We start from the raw sequence: 14,042 nt of genomic DNA on the forward strand, positions 1-14,042 counted from the left end.
AAATGAGCTGGGTGGCAACTGACAGTCAATAGCAATGCTTGGCCGCCCCACATTGGAAACACAGCAACAATTGCTGGGAACATGATTTCACAGAAATTACTGTAGAATATTAAAGATATGATTCTCTAGAGTAAATGTATACCAGCTTTCATTGAGTAACAATTTACAGTTTTTGAGTTATGAGCTATGCAAATGAGCTGGTTGGCAACTGACAGTCAATAGGATTGCATGCCCATACCACACTGGAAACACAGCAACAATTGCTTAACGTATACCCCCTTTTAATTGGTAACAATGTATCATTTTTTAGTAATTAGCTTTGCAAATCAGCTGGTTGTGAACTGATAGTTTATAACAATGCATGTTTTTGCCACACGTGAAATGCGGCAACAACTGGTGGCAAACACTTTTTAGAGAAATTAGTGCGCAGTTTTATATTCTCTGCAAATACATCACAATCATATCCAACTGTATTAATTGAACAATTAAAATTGACAAAATTACAAATCATTTTATTTATCGAACTTTTATTTTGATGAATGCGAGAATATAAAATCGTGCACAAATTTCAATAAAAACTGTTTGCCACCTGTTATTGCTGTCTGTCAGGTGTGGTATGGGCATGTATTGCCATAGACTGTCAATTCACAAGCAGCTCATTTGCATAGCTGATAACTCAAAAACTATGAGTTGTTTCAAAATGAAAGGGGGTATACATTTGTTAGCTGGACACATATCTTTAATATTAAACAGTCCTTTCTGTGAAATCCTGTTCCGAGCAATTGTTGCTGTGTTTCTAGTGTGGGGAGGCCATACGTTGCTATTGACTGTCAGTTGCCACCCAAATGTCAGTATATACTTCAACCCCAGCCCAAATCTCATGCCCAATTGCATTTATGATCAGTGAAGTGCACACACAAAGTGCAGTAGAACAGCTCCTCACTGCAATTAGGGTCTATGAAAAAAAGATTTATAATTTCAATACCTTGCCAATTCAAATTAATTGTGACCGCTCTTTAGTTCTCCTTCTAGCTTCCATGCGAATATTTAATTATCAAATGATGGAACATTATTTGCAGCACTGGAAATTATTAAATGGTATCACTGATAAAAATGATGATAAAAAAGCAACGTAGGAGAGGAGCATATTGATGTGCAAAGTTCAAATGACACTCGTGATGAGTATATTCAAAGCATATCATCGGTGAAATCGCCTTTTTTGACACATTTCCAAAAAATCTAAACAAATGCCCTGACAAATGTACAAATATACAAATACCTGTGACAATGCATATTACAGCCCAATGCTATTAGACAAGCTCTTAGATTACTTTGTCCCAGTAATTCCAGTGTGGTCCAATTTAATGTCATCTTATTTGGATAAACAGAACATACTAAATGTAACCCCCCCCATCTATTTGATAAGACAACATCACTATGCAAAGCTAGTTTTAAAAATACAAAAGTACTTTTTTTCAACAATGAAAAACACAGAATTGATGTGTGTGTTGACAAATTGCCTACATTGTATAAGGCTAGAGAGAGGGAACTTTGTGATACAGTAAGATTGAGTGTTTTAAAAGAGAAACGGAAATTTAAACAACCAGAGGAAAAGTGGAACAAAAGCAAAATAAAAGAGACCACCTATAGCTTCCAGAAAGCACAAATTAAAAGTAACATGCTATTTACATTAAATGAGCAGACTCCCAAAAAGCAATCTGCTTTAATGAATTTCAATTCGAATTTTACATCTCATTTCGCAAAGTGCAGGGCATCTGATGCCATAGCATTTGCAAAAGCAGAATGGAATGCATTGCTTCCTGAACAGAAAAATAATTTCAAAAAAGTTTCTAAAGAACAACAAATTGACTGTCCTCGGCCTACCCAGTTAAACACCAAACTGGATAAAATTTGTGCCTTTCAAAATGTGCAAATGAACTGCTGGTTTAATGCAACAACACAGTGCTTTCTGAACCTAAATATTATGAAAAGAACATTAACGGACACAATTTTACATTCCACCACATCAATGCCCATGTCATTATCAAAATTACTCATAACAGCAGTATAGAATCCTGGCTACATTTTCAAGGCATGTATCCTAGGGCCTCTTTTAAAAGAACTGACTGCAGCCATTCCCGATCTAAAATTAGGTCAGAGAAATGACCTCATTGATTTTATTTTACCACTTGTATCTTGGCTGCAGAGAGCAAGCATGAATGTCAACGTCATGGTAACAAATACAGACACATGTACACATTGCGCAAATAAAATTAGAACAATTGGGGAGTTCAACTCAGTCGTTACTGTGGAGCTAAATGATCTAACTACATCCGTTGAAAATGCGTTCAGCGATTGTTTAAATGGAGCAGAGGCTCCAAGCAAATGTGCAGTGTGTAACAATGAAGTAAAGCGCAAATCATTAGTGCACACTTACCCTGACATTGTCATTGTTCAATTGCCTAGAGCTAGCATTGGTGCTGTTTTGCAATTACTCTGCAAAACATCAACGGCGAGCAGCAAGAATATAGATTAAATTCGATCATATCTCATGTAGGGAAATCAGTGTTGTGGGGTGGTCACTATACAGCGTCACTGATTAGAAATGATAAATTAGTAACGGCAAACGATTTAATTGTGTCATTGAGTAATTCTGAACATGATTCCAAAAGCGGGGTGTTTTACTTCTTCGAGAAGCAAGTCGTCTTACATGACAAATCAAACGACAATGTAGAGGAAGAGAGAACAATGAAAACATGCAATCACATGGAGAAGACATCACTAAAAAAAAAAGAATTGAATCAATCAGAATTAAGTATAGTATTTCACCTTCTTGATGGCAGCAAAGCAATCCAGGAGACATATGAACGTCTTCAGTTGTCCTCTTCAAAATCAGCTAATTCTAATTTCAAAGAAATGCTAAAGAAATTTGACAAAAAAACGTATGATACAACTTGTGCGAGGCACCCTGCTATGGCTTCATTTTCAAAATTACTTCAGTCATCCACTTGTTTGTTAGAACATCAATGTGTTCACGTTTCCTTGCAGAGGATTTGCTGTACACAAAATTCATATTCACTACAATCTGCAAATGTGGACAAGTGCAAATAAATATACAAAGATTTTCTCATAATAAATTCGACCGATTTAACACAAGATAATATAAAAATTGGGTTAGATTCCGAATCTGGATGTCAAACGTACTTGTGTAACTGCGGAAATTAAAAGATCTGTATTTAGAGAGCAAATACATACATTGGTAGCTGTACTAATTGGATTACATTATTACCCACACGTAATTATATTTAAAAATGACAATACCTGGAAACGACACTGTGGGTTTAAAAAAAAAACGGAGTACACTTTTGATTTAATACAAAAAATAATTCTAAATCTAAATTCATAATATGCATATTTGACTGCATATCTTCAAAAGAGCAAGTAGAGCATTGTAAAGTAGAAGTTGCTCACTCGTGTTCTGCTCGATGCATGTCCAAATCTCCTAATCAAGATACATGTAATAGCTCAAAAATAAATTTACCCATTAACTTAGAATCGCATGATCTAGCGATTCTGAAAGGAAACAATTGGCTAAATGATTCCATTATAGACACATACCTGTCATTTTTAATCAGAACAGTACCCGAAAAAATAATTCTTGCAGTCCCCTCTACATTTGTTGGCCAGGAACTGTATAGTTTGTACTGCGAGACAATTGAGGAAATTTACCAAATTTAAAAAGAAATTGGTGGAGATTTAAATTTGTCCTTGTTCCAGTGAATTTAGATTCGTTACATTGGACCATGATTCATATTACAATGGAACATTGCAGGATATTAGAGCCCTACAGGAAACATGTAATTGCTTTACCTGATGCTGACTCGATTATGCTTTTTTAAAATGCACTTGTAGCCTACTGCGTCTGTGTTTGACTTATGTTTTTTTTTTTTTTTTTTTTTTTTTTTTTTCATGTATATTGTATATGCCTTATTGTTTCTCATGTTGTAACTTTATGTGTGCCGTCTTGGCCAGGACTCCCTGGAAGAAGAGATCTTGTATCTCAATGGTGACATTTCCTGGTTAAATAAAGGACAAATAAAAAATAAAAAATAAATAAATTGCTGGGAACAGGATTTCACAGAAAGGACTGTAGAATATTAAAGATATGGGTCCAGCTAACAAATGTATACCCCCTTTCATTTTGAAACAATTTCTAGTTTTTGAGTTATGAGCTATGCAAATGAGCTGGGTGGCAACTGACAGTCAATAGCAACGTATGGCCTCCCCACACTAGAAACACAGCAACAATTGCTCGGAACAGGATTTCACAGAAAGGACTGTTTAATATTAAAGATAAGGGTCCAGCTAACAAATGTATACCCCCTTTCATTTTGAAACAATTCATAGTTTTTGAGTTATGAGCTATGCAAATGAGTTGGGTGGCAACTGACAGTCTATGGCAATGCATGCCCATACCACACCTGACAGACAGCAACAACAGGCGGCAAACAGTTTTTATTGAAATTTGTGCACAATTTTATATTCTCTGCAAATACATTACAATCATATCCAACTGTATTAACTGAACAATTAAAATTGACAAAATTGAATTTTATTCACCGAACTTTTATTTTGATGAATGCGAACCGCAAGTCTCCAATTGTGGCCAGCAACATTTGCCAACTTCGCGGAGCTGAAAGCTTCAGCCGTTTCCCCTCGTCACCCTTGCTATGCGATATAGAACATAAAAGACGGAAACATGAGCTAAAGTGCGTATACCGTGAAATTAAATCGGCAGAAGAGCAGCATTAGGTAAGTTTATCAAAGAATTACAAAATGTGAAGTTACCGCTTCATTGTCCTACAATGTTAATTTACCGTAAGCGAATTGTTTTAACTTCACGAATACGTACATTTGATGAAATCAGTGTATGTACAGTGGGCTCCAAAATTATTAGCACCCTTGATAAATATGCAGTTATGGACGTACGCTTTATTTTCCAACATGGGTAAAGTAGTGTGCCAACAGTTCCAACAGGTGTAAAGTCTTACATTCAAAAAAATGCCCAGAAAATTATTGGCACCCCTGGTTAAATACTTTGTGCAAACAACCCTGGCAAAGATGACAACGATGAGTATTTTCCTATAATCTGTGATAAGGTTAGAGAACACATTCTGAAGGATTTTTTTTACCATTCCTCAATGCAGAACCTTTCAGAATCATTTATATCTTTGGGTTACTGCTTATGGACCCCCCTCTCCAATTCAGACCACATGTTTTTGATGGGATTTAAGCCTGGGCACCGAGGTGGCCATTGCAGAACACATGTTGTTTTCACTTAACCATTTATGTTTGGATTTTGATGTATGTTTGGAGTGATTGTCCTGCGTGAAAATCTACCAAAACCCAATCTAATATGATATAATATAATAACCGACAATATTTACAATTTAATTCACCTGACGACGCAGGGTTACTTTCAAAAAGGAGATACATTAAACAAATAAACCCCCTAGTTCCACTGGTGCAGCAGGAATCCTAATAAGAGGGTAGGACGTGTACATGCACGGCGGCTAGATTCTATTTCGGACTCCCGAGTTTAAGCACTTTCGCAAAGCTCTCAATTGGAGAGGGGCGATCCGCCCACGACCATGTACACAACTTGGCTTTAAGGGAAAGGGAAAGCCGACAACCTCAGAGTTTCACCAGACGCTCAGCTCGGCTCATCTGACTAAACAGGAGACTTACGAATGCGTCAACTACTGGGTGAACTCAACGCACTAACAAAAACACATTTACACGAGATACACGAGCAGCGCCGAGGGTCCCCCACATAGAGCCCTGGGCTAACGGAGATTCGCAAAGCTCTCAGACGAGAGGGGCGAACACTCCAAAACACGTGTCATTAACCTGAGTGTAACACATAACAGATTTTCAACAAAGTATCAGGAACCCTTGGCAGAAAATCTGGTTGCCTCTGCCAGGAATTTGTGACTTGGTAATCAGCTGATTGTCCAGCAGGACAATGATTCCAAACATACATCAGAATTCACATAGAAATGGTCAATTAAAAACAATGACCATGTTCTGCAATGGCCATCTCAGTTTCAAGACTTAACTCCCATGAAAAACCTGCAGTCTATCCCAAGAATATCGATGATTCTGAAAAGTAACCTGAGTGTAACACATACCAGATCAGCACTAAGGAAACAAAAAGTATAAGCCCCCCGGGTATGGGGTTCATGCGAACGTAACCTACCTACACCATCCGCCACCAGTTGCGAATAACGACTTAGTGCTGTATATCCAATGACCGACAAAGACGACACAACCACGAAAACAATGCATTTCAAAAGTGACCAAACGAAATACATCGCTGTACCAAAGTAAATGTTTAGACGGCTGCCATGCTAGGAGACCGCAATCTATTGGAAAGACACATAATGTCACCGAGAACAATATCCACCTACGGATAGAGGAAATATTAGCCACCCCTTACGCTTCATCAAAACTATAGGGAATCTGAACCAATCTTAATTACCAACGGGTCTCAGAACCCCTAGGTCCACATTAACTCGACCTAAAGCTCCTTACTTCCCAAAAGTAGCTTTTGAAACAGGCGGAAGTTAACTATGTGGACAAATAGAAAACGAGAAAGCATGTGGAACAAGGGCAAAATAACCTCAACCTCAACCTCAACCGTAGGAATCTGCGAACGTGGTATCAAACTCCCTGAGGGATTCTGTCTTCCACCTGTGTAACATTTGTGCACAAAAATAAAACGTGAAAGTGAAGATGTGAGACTATCCCAATTACCCTAAACTGACGAAGAATTGCTACGTGTTTAGCTCCCATAGACTTCGTCATAATAGGTAATAAAGAATAGTCAGTCACACCTCACATAATTCACAAATGAACATAAAATAACGTGAGATGATGAATGCCGATTCAAAAAGACTGTAATAGACAGCCACGTAGCTAGCCTTGGTCAGAAATCCGATCCCATAGATGACCTAATCGCCATTCGTTACTAAAATAGGCCAGAATGCGACAATGGCGCGATCTAGCGGCACAGAAAGGTAATGTCTGGAAAACCTAGTCGAATGCCTACCAGATCCATGACAAACACAGCAAATACTAAATAACTTGTATAAAACCACCAAAAACGCCAGCAACACCTGATAATGTTTTCGGCAAAACATGTCACTTCCCTGTGATTTTTTCTCCAGTGTACTTCCAGTACAACAAATTATAATATAATTGATTCTCAAGCTCTCATTTGGTGTCATGTCACACTAATGATTTTGTTGGGTCTTGCTAAGGCCAATTTATAAACTTAATAGTAAAAAAAGTGAATATTTAACTCCAAAAAGTTCCGACATGCAGCTTTATTATCTAAATGAATACATGTTTAGAGAATAATTTTTTTTTTGTTGCTGTTCTTAGAGATGGCAAGAGACCTACAGACCTGGTGAACACACATTAAAGCCTCTTTTTAATTGTTAATCCTTGAATTGTAGGCCATTGACCCTTGAAAGTAATTGGAAGGTCCTTGAATTGGATGTTTATGAAGGTGTGGGAACCCTGCAGTGGGCCGTTGGTGTTTTGGAGATGTTATACTGCCAGTGGTCCAGGGGCACTATTTCAGATCAATGGCACAATAAATTCATAAAATGAATTCTGAAAAGTTCTGCATGGAGGAATGGTCAAAAGTCCCTGTGTTCTCTAAAATTATCGGAAAAGACTCACAGATGTTTTCCAGGGGCGTTTGCAGTATTAAACCAGGGGTGCCAATAACTCAATAATTGTGGGGTAAAAAAAAAAAAAAAAAGTTTCATTTGTTTGAATCCATTGAATGATTAATACTGCACACTGCTTTACACATGTTGGAAAATAAAACTTATGTTATTAACAATTTTTTTATTTTAAAGTGTTTTTTGTGAATATTTATCAAGGGTGCCAACAATTCTGGAGAGCATTGCAGTTCCATCAGACTGAGATTAACTAAATGAAGTAAAATTGTATTATCAATTTCATTTTGTTGATTTTATTTACAATAATTGTTAGGGGTGCCAATAATCTGTTTATGGTTTTCATAAAAAAAAATGAGATTACTTAATAAAAACATTGAAACGTGAGAGTAAATGTATTGAAATAAAAGTATATGATTTTCCCATAAGTTTGAACAGAACATACAGTGGGAGCAATAATTATTTGATCCCTTGCTGATTTTGTAGGTTTGCCCACTTACAAAGAATGGAACTGTGTAGAATTTTAATCATAGGTACATTTTAACATTGAGAGACAGAATATCACAAAATAATCCACAATAACATCATATAAATTTTAGAAATTTATTATCGTATTTTTGCATGAAATAAGTATTTGATCCCCTACCAATCAGCAATAATTCTGGCTCCCACAGACCAGTTAGTTTTCCAAAAAGAAGCACTCCTAATCTCAACTCATTACCCAAAACACTTGTGTCAACTCGTTACATCGTTATGTAGCTGTATAAAAGACACCTGTCCACACAATCAATCTGTAATGTTTAGGATGGGCGGAGAGCAAGACGCGACTAAAGGTAAACCCCTATCCACAAAATCCCAGAAGAGAAAGAAACTGGGATGTACAAATACAAATGGGGAATACCCCCGAACAGAGGGAGGAACAGAAAATATCACGGATGAAAACTCTGTACGAATCAGAAGATAAAGCCCAAAAAAAACGGCTATGAGAAAATAAAACGACCCTTAAAAACAGGGCGACTACCCAACCAAAATAAGTGCGTAAGTAGAGCACTGAAATCCCCGGACCAGGGATAAAATAAAAGTACAACCTAGCAAAAGACTTGGCACGAAAATAAAACCTTGAGTCGTAGCTCAGGAGAAAAACACAAACCAAAATACACCGTGCCTCTACCACCGGCTCACACAAGCACGAAAAATAAGAGAACGAAAACAAAGAACCTATAGGAAGGTGTCAGCCGTGAACACACACTAACAAACTGAACACCTTCCTTACCTTTTCTTTTCTTTTTAAGATTGTCAGAAAAACTAACCAGCACATTACCTGACTCAACCAGCTCTGAGTCTACCTTGTGCATACCAGCTTTGTAACAGAGCGAACAGTGGACACCAAAGCGTCGATCGAATGTCAGCACTGCCCTTAAATACTCTCAGGGGGAACGCGTCCCTGGCACTAATGAGGACCAGGTGAAGGCAATGAGCCCCCTGCCCCCTGGTGGCCCCAATCGGTCACTACACCATGACACAATCAGATTCCAACGTTTCCACCATGGCCAAGACAAAGGAGCTGTCTAAGGACATCAGGGACAAAAGGCTGGGATGGGCTACAAGAAAATAAGCAAACAGCTTGGTGAGAAGTTAACAACTGTTGGAGCAATTATTAGAAAATGGAAGAAACACAAAGTCACCGCTAATCTCCCACGGTCTTGGGCTCCACGCAAGATCTCGCCTCGTGGGATATCAATGATCATGAGAAAGGTCAGGGATCAGCCCAGTACTACACATTGTTAATGACCTGAAGGCAGTTGGGGCCACAGTCACGAAGAGAACCATGAGTAACACACTACACCGTAAAGGATTAAAATCCTGCTGCGCGCACAAGGTTCCTCTGCTGAAGAAGGCACATGTACAGGCCCCTCTGAAGTTTGCCAAAGAACACCTGGATGATCCAGAGGAGGCTTGGGAGAAGGTGATGTGGTCAGATGAGACCAAAATAGAGCTTTTTGGCATCAACTCGACTCGCCGTGTTTGGAGGAAGAGAAAAGCTGAGTGCAACCCCAAGAACACCATCCCCACTGTGAAACATGGAGGTGGAAACCTTATGCTTTGTGGGGTGTTTCTCAGCTAAGGGGACCGTATCGAGGGGACGATGAATGGGGCCATGTACCAGGACATTTTGGGCGACAACCTCCTACCTTCAGTGAGAGCACTGAAAATGGGTCGTGGATGGGTCTTCCAACAATGGGTCTTCCAACAATGACCCAAAACATACGGCCAAGGCAACAAAGGAGTGGCTCAAAAAGAAGCATATTAAGGAGTGCCCTAGCCAGTCTCCAGACCTAAATCCCATCAAAAATCTGTGGAGGGAGCTGAAGCTTCGAGTTGCCAAGCGACAGCCTTGGAACCTTAAAGATTTGGAGAGGATCTGCAAAGAGGAGTGGACCAAAATCCCTCCCAAGATCTGTGCAAACCTGGTGAAAAACTACGACAAACGTCTGACCTCTGTGCTTGCCAACAATGGTTTCTCCACCAAGTATTAAGTCCTATTGTTCTATGGATCAAATACTTATTTCATGTGAAAATATGATATTCAATTTATAAAATTTATATGATGTTGTTATTGTGGATTATTTTGTGATATGTCTCTCAATGTTAAAATGTGAATTCCATTCTTCAAGTGGGCAAAACTACAAAATCAGCAAGGGATCAAATAATTATTGTTCCCACTGTATACAGTGCCATGAAAAAGTATTTGCCTCTTTTCTGTATTTCCTCTTTTATCGCATATTTGTCACACTGAATGGTTTCAGATCATTAAGGGCACGTTGTCCAGATCCTGAGGCAGCAAAACATCCACACACCATCACAGTACCTTCACCATTTTTTACTTTTGGCATGATTTTCTGACTGTGAAATGCTGTATTAGCTTCACACCAAACAATACGTATCATTCAAAAAGTTCCACCTTTGAATTGTCTGTCCATAGAACATTATCCCAAAATGCTTTGGGATCATCCAGGGGCTTTTTGTGCCATAGTGAGATGAGAATTGATGCCTCTCTTGGTAGGCTGTGCTTCCCACCTGGCTAGTCTCTCATGAATCCCTTTGCCCAGTCTCTTTTCTTTATAGTATAGTCATGAATAATAATATTAGCTGAGGCTAGACAGGCCTGCAGGTCTTTGGGTGTTCTTGGATCATTTGTGACTACCTGGATGAGTTATCACTCATTTTGGCAGGCTGGTCACTCCTTGGAAGATTTACCACTGTTCCAAGTGTTCTCCATTTGGTACTACTGTGCTTCGGTGGCCTAGAGCCTTAGAAATAGCTTTGTGAACTTTTCCAAACTGATATTTCAACAACTTTTTTTCCCCCATCTCTTCTGGATTTTTCTTTGATCTATGAATTTGTCCGAATTAATTATTTATATCATATTAAAGGAAGCATATGATTGCAGCTATTGCTGCTTAGGGTGGTGCAACCAGTTATTAAGATTAAGGGGGAAATTAGTTTTTCACAGGGGTGATATGGGTGTATTTTGTCGTTAAATTAATTAAATAGTAAATGTGTTTTTGTTTTTGTTTTTGTTTACTCAGGTTCCCATTGTTTAATATTACATTTTGGCAAAATATCTGAAACCATGTGACAAATATGCAATCACAGAGGAAATCAGGAAGGGGGCAAATATTTTTTCACGACATGATAATTTATTCTTTGTGTTGTTTTTATGCAGCCTTTTTTCTTCATTTTTATTCAGGGTGCCATTAGTTCTGGAGCCCACTATATTAAGAAAAGGTACTGTTATTTCTCCTAGGTGAAACCAAAGTGTATAAAAATAGCTTAAATAAAAGCTGAGTGTCCAATTCAGCCACATACGAATTGTTCCATAATAAAAAATCGTGGCATCAAGAAAAAAATACTATGTGTACATATGTGATGGTATTTGTTTCTATGTTTTCTCAATAGCTTGACCATGGCTGATGATTATGCCATTATTGATGAGGATGAGGTGAGGGAGATCAGGGATGCACTGGAAAACCAGACCTTGACTTCAGCCGTGGCTAAGATCCAGGACTACTTTGAGCAGATTGACCATGTGGAACTAAATATTGCCATCACAGGAGAGTGTGGCTCTGGCAAGTCCACCTTTGTCAATGCATTCCGGGGTCTGGGGGATGAAGACGAGTGCGCAGCTGAAACCGGCGTGGTTGAGACCACCATGGAGCCAGCCGTGTACCCCCACCCTAAATATCCCAAAGTCAAAGTGTGGGACCTTCCCGGGATTGGGACACCCAATTTCAAAGCAGACGAGTACCTTGAAAAAGTAGAATTCAAACGCTATGATTTCTTCATCATCATCATCTCAGAACGTTTCAAAGTCAACAATGTGCAGCTGGCCACAGAGATCCAACGCATGAAGAAGAGGTTCTACTTTGTTCGCTCAAAGATTGACAACAGCATACATGCAGAGAAAAGGAAGAAGGACTTCGACGAGGACAAAAAACCCTCAATATAATTCGAGAAGACTGCATGAAAGGTAACGGGTCAATGTGAGATGTTTTGTGCGCCCTCTTCTACAACTTTTCCATTGGGAACATTTCGATTTTTTTTTTTTTTTTTTTGTTATTTTTTTTGGGATGGTATTACACAGTAAGAAGATTGCAACAGCTGAACATTGAAATCTGTATTCCCTTTGTTTGTTTTGTAACAGTACTCTATTTTCTATTTCATAAGGCCTCCTGGAAAATGGGGTGGCATCTCCCACGGTCTTCCTTATCTCCAGCTTTGACCTGCAGCTCTACGACTTCCCAAAGCTGGAGGAGACGATGGAGAAAGAGCTGCCCAAGCACAAGCAGCGGGTCCTCCTTCTGTCACTGCCCAACATCACCCTGGACATCAACAAGAAGAAAAAAGAGGCCCTGCAGGCCAACATATGGAAGGTGTCCCTGCTGTCAGGCGCCATGGCAGCCATACCCATCCCAGGACTGTCTGTGGTGGTGGATATAGGCATCCTGGTCAAAGAGCTCAGCAGTTATTACCAGGCTTTTGGCCTGGATGATGAATCCCTGAAAAACCTCTCTGACAAAACAAACGTGCCTCTGGAGGAACTGAAAGCGGTCCTCACATCCCCCCTCAACAAGGAGATATCGGGCGATGTGGTCATCAAGTTGCTCACCAAATTTGCCGGAGCAGGGTTAATGTTGCTGGAGTACTGGGCCAGCACAATCCCAGTGTTCGGCTCCATGGCGGCCGCGGGAATCTCGTTCGCCACCACCCACATGATGCTGACAAGCTGCTTGAATGAGCTGGCAGAGGATGCAAAAAATGTCCTGATGAGAGCTTTGCAGACAGAGGTGTGAAGAAACTACTTCTCTGCAGTTCAAGTGCCTTTCTGGACTTGTGCCTTTGATCTTGATGAAGATGTTCTCATAGAAATTAGGTTGTATATTTTTGAGCAATATGTAGTACTGTTTGTATTGAAAAAGCAAACAGTTGCCAAGCAATCTTTGTAATGAGACACCATGGACAAATAGCAGGATTGTTTATTTTACAAAATTAAAATGATCTACATCTCATGAAATGTATCCATGTTCTGGGGCCTCATTTATAAAACTGTGCGTAGGATTCAGGTTGCGTACGCATGAAACCCAGGACGTGCGTACGCACAAAAATATTCTGATTTATAACAGTGCACACGCACGTCCCATGCCAGTTTTCCTTTATAAATCACAATCAACTCTAAATGTGGCGCACCTTTGCCAGCTTCATGTCCCGCCCACAGTTGCCTATAAATAGGCAGTGAAACACCCCCAATGAATATGCATTTCACGAAGAGGACAATGGCAAACGCTGAAAAGAAGGCCAAGAAAAGGGATTTCAGCCATTTGATTGCCTCTGAATAGCTACAGGTGTGGGAATTATCCTGATTGATTGTAAATGACGAACAGTTCTGCACAACGAATGTGATGATGACGATAATAATAATAATAATAATAATAATAATAATAATAATGATAATAATACACGTTATTTGTCTAGCACCATTGAAAACACAGTTACAAAATTAAGAGATAAAACGAATAAAAATCCAACTGTCTTGATCATGTGTTGATCTGAGTTTGACAGTCATAAGTCCGTAAATTCACTCGCATTGCATTCAAATTAGAAGGACACTGCAAATTCTTAATTTGTTTGTTCATTTGTTGGACTGGTTTTTCTGGTTTTCCTAGCGTTCCACCAATGTTAAGTCAGGGGGCTGTTTTAAAAAACCGTATGATATAGGAAGTATAAATTGCA

At 39.1% G+C, this 14,042-nt stretch overlaps 1 pseudogene; it reads left to right on the top strand.

The window, feature by feature from the left end:
- The first annotated feature begins 11,718 nt into the window (after positions 1–11,718).
- LOC133107917 (interferon-inducible GTPase 5-like) lies at positions 11,719–13,825 on the top strand (annotated as a pseudogene).
- Positions 13,826–14,042: the final 217 nt, after the last annotated feature.

Source organism: Conger conger, chromosome 1, assembly GCF_963514075.1.
Source record: "Conger conger chromosome 1, fConCon1.1, whole genome shotgun sequence".
Classification (NCBI taxonomy): Eukaryota; Metazoa; Chordata; class Actinopteri; order Anguilliformes; family Congridae; genus Conger; species Conger conger.